Source organism: Otolemur garnettii, unplaced genomic scaffold (assembly GCF_000181295.1).
Source record: "Otolemur garnettii isolate 467f Iridium unplaced genomic scaffold, OtoGar3 scaffold00055, whole genome shotgun sequence".
In the NCBI taxonomy this organism is placed as follows: domain Eukaryota; kingdom Metazoa; phylum Chordata; class Mammalia; order Primates; family Galagidae; genus Otolemur; species Otolemur garnettii.
The window spans coordinates 6997988-7001881 of NW_003852450.1; the positions used below are offsets into that span (position 1 = coordinate 6997988).

The 3894-nt window shown below is 44.8% G+C and overlaps 1 protein-coding gene across 1 annotated transcript in view; it reads right to left on the minus strand.

Annotated features, from left to right (window-relative positions):
- LGR6 (leucine rich repeat containing G protein-coupled receptor 6) overlaps positions 1 to 3894 on the minus strand; it is a 125857-nt gene that overhangs the window by 5328 nt on the left and 116635 nt on the right. The gene's annotated exons all lie outside the window — the stretch shown is intronic.

Genomic DNA, 3894 nt, shown 5'->3' on the forward strand with positions numbered 1-3894 from the left:
TCCCAAGTAGCTGGGACCACAGGTGCCCGCCACAATGCCTGGCTATTTTTTGGTTGCAGTCATCCTTGTTGTTTGGCAGGCCCGGGCTGGATTTGAACCCGCCACCTTAGGTGTATGTGGCTGGTGCCTTAGCCGCTTGAGCCACAGGTGCGGAGCCTCTACTTAGTACTTTTATGCTCTCTCCTATTGGCCTTAGTCTGTAAGTGTTACTGATAGTTGGGGTGGAGGCTGCCCTAATTTCAGGCACTAGTGATCACAGGTTCTCCACTCTGGCCAGACTATCACAGTAATTTTGTATCCAGTTGTGAACACTACACATTAAGAAGGACACTGGTGGGCTGTGGTGTGTTCAGAGGTGAACCATGAATGGTGAATGAGCAGAAGCCATTTGCATGATAAACAGTCATAGCAACAAGGGTGTGTGTGTGTGTGTTTAACTTGGAGGAGGCAAGAGTAAACAGAAATATAATGGCTATCTTCAAAGGGCTGAAAGCCTGTTAAGCATAAAGGAATTAGACTTCTGCATGCTGTTTTGTCCAGAGGGTAGGACCAGGATCAATGGATGAAATGTAGATTAAAATGGAGAAATTCTAGTTCTTCCTAAGAGTAAATTCTCACAATTAGAGTATAATTCAACAGGTGCACAATAGGTCCACGTGTACTGAATGTGGTGCAGGTACAGGACGAATGCAGAGGAATTCAGGGACAAATGAGAGATGGCTCTGCTCTCAAGAAGCTTATGGAAACTAATGTGGAAACAAATTGTCATGACACAATGTGCTGCATCAAGTAATAAATTTACTACCTAGGAGGGAATAATTCAACTGTTTCTAGCATAAAGGAAAGGTCAATATTTAAGGTGATAGATATCCAAATTACCCTGACTTGATCTTTACACATTATATGAATGTATTGCATTCTCACACATAAGCCGGGAATGGTGGCTCATGCCTATAATCCCAGCACTCTGGGAAGGCCGAGGCAGGTGGATTGCTTGAGCTCAGGAGTTCCAGATTAGCCTGAGCAAGAGCAAGACCCCCATCTCTAAAAACAATGTGGCAATGTGGCAGATTTCTGTAGTCCTAGCTACTCAGGAGGCTGAGGCAAGATCACTTGAGCCCAAACGTTTAAGGTTGCTGTGAGCTATGATGCCACTGCACTCTACTGAGGGCAACAAAGTAAGACTCTGTCTCAAAATAAATAAACGACTTACTTTTAATTAATTAATTAATTAATTAATCTTCACTCATTCCCTAAAAATACGTACATCTATTATGTATCAATAAAATGTTCTTTAAATTAAAAGATTTGAGGGGTTAACAAATCTTAATCTTAATGTTAACAGAGTTGACATTTCTTGACTTCTTACTCCATGCCAGATACTGTGCCCAATGAGTCCTCATCTTCATGGTCTTGCTAACTTTCAAAACAGTCAGATGAGGCAGGTGACAGATAAGAAGACTGAGGTTAAGTACCTTACCCCAGGTCTCACAGCAACAGACCAGAATCCAAACTCAGGTGTGTTTCACTACAGAGCCCAGATGTTTAACCATTAATTCTTTCCCAGGCAAGGTATAGGTTTTTTTTTGGTGGGAGAGAAGGGGCTTAAAGGGTGGGAAAGATGGGGAGAGCTTTATGGATAGATAAACTGGGCATAATTTGTCATTAGATATATTGAAGCAGAAAGTCCCCAAGGTGAGAGAAATTATCGCTGTACTGAGTCCGAGGTTGAACTAGATAATTTTTAATATTCCTTCCAATTCTAAGTCTAGGCTGTAGAAATCAAAATGCACGAATGGAATACAAGGGTTGAAAAATTGTCTAGGTTGTAGACAATTTTTTTTCTTATTCACTATTGCAGTACTTCTTTTTGAGGGGAGCAGAATCTCAAGCTGTTGCCCTGGGTAGAGTGCCATGGCGTCACAGCTCACAGCAACCTCAAACTCTTGGGCTCAAGTAATCCTCTTGCCTCAGTTTCTCTATTTTTAGTAGAGATGAGGGTCTCATTTTTGCTCAGACTGGTCTTGAACTCATGAGCTCAAGCAATCCACCTGCCTCAGCCTCCCAGGGTGCCAGGATTATAGGTGTGAGCCACCGCATCTGGCCTGCATACTTCTTAAACTAAGGGGTTTTGGACATCTGGGGTGTCCATAAATTCTATAAGCATCTTGAAATGATAATCTAAAACATTTAATAACCAATAAAGACAAAACTTTCTCTTGCAGTGATAATCTGTCATTGAAAGACTATTTAAAGACTAAGACTCAAGTTTCTCAAGTCAGACTGGAAAATGTGTCTGAGAACCTAAGTGATAGGAGAGAGTCTTGTCTTTAAAAGGTGCTTGTGTGTTACTCAGGTGTAAAAGATGGCACCTTGTGGGCTCTTCTTCCATCATACCAGTCAGTGGATAGGTGACTCTGTTGCACTTATCTCCGTCTTTAACTCACCGGGTCTCTTTCCTGTGTAGATCCTTCCTCCCACTTTAAAGGGTAAACACCTTCAGTTGGGAGCTTACCCAGGAGGCAGGAAGAATGTGGGGCTGCCCCTGGCCCAGACACCGTGAAGGTGGGTAGGAGGCTGAGGTGTGCCCACAGAGTCCTGGCATTTCCTTCCCTCTCTACCTTTCATTCCAACCCACCTCTGCTCTCCAGAATAGAGCTCAGCAATTCTTTGAAATCAAAATGCATGAATGGAATACAAGGGTTGAAACCTGTGGACTCTGAGGCCGGGAAAGTCACAGCCAAGGTGTTAAGTAACCACTCTTCAAACGAGGAGGAAATCAAATCTGGCTGGAGCAGCAGCTCCTGGCTTTCCTTCTAGAGGCTCATTAGCTCCCACAGGAAGTGGGGGGCCCTGCCCTAGCTCCCGTTACAGGCGGCAGGCAGCCCACGATCTTGACGCCCTGTGGTTCTCCAAGACCTAAGCCCGGTGGAAAGTTTCACCTTGATGAAGGGAAGTTTCCATGCCTCCTTCCAGCCCCCTGAGGGAGTGTACAGCAGACATCCGGGAATGTCCCCTGGGGACAGCCGTCTGCCGGCCCAGAGCCAGCCAGGCTGCTGGGCTCCTCCTCATTGGGTCCTCATACCCTCCCGGGAGAGGTGCTTTAGTACACTGGGACAGACCCTTTGGAGAACCCCAGATTGCCTGCCCAACATTTGGCCTCCATAATCTGTGTCCTGACTATACAACCACATTCTCCCTGCACGTTTACACCAGAAGGCACCAGTCCCAGTAGGAGCAGTAGGAGTGCACAGGCATAAATTCTCTCTGTGGAATCTTTTATTCTTCCCTAACAGCCTATGAGACATGTGCTATCTTTCTCACTTAAAAGTAAGGAAACTGAGGCTCCGGAAGGTTAAATGGCTTGTCCAAGGCAACCCAGGTGGTGAATCTTGCACTGGGTTTGGACTCTGGTTCTGTCTACAATATAAGATATTTTTCTTACATATTTCAATTCGGTTTTTTTGTTGTTTAAATTCCCCATTAAGATATTGTAGAGAGGGAGTTAGAAATGGAAAAAGAAACCCCCAAAGTAATTTGTCTAATGACAAATTATGCTTCCTCCTAATCCTGCTTGTGTTCTATGACATAGGACAGGGGAGACAGAAGCCCTTCTCTCTGCCCTTTATGTGAGATACCCCTTTGTAACTGATTCCTCAGAATCTCTTTGGCCACCTTCCTCCACTCTCTGCCTTTTACTCCTCTCCCAGAAAAAGATAGATTTTGCCCAAGACCAGCCTGCACTGTCATGGCCCTCCTTAGCAAGGAGCTCTTGCACCTAGTGGCCACTGGAGTGTCACCATCAAACTCATGGGGCAGACCCGGCTGGACCTGGGCGGTAATAATCCCTACACTGTTCCTTTTGGTTCTAGGACATATTTTTTTTTTTTTTTT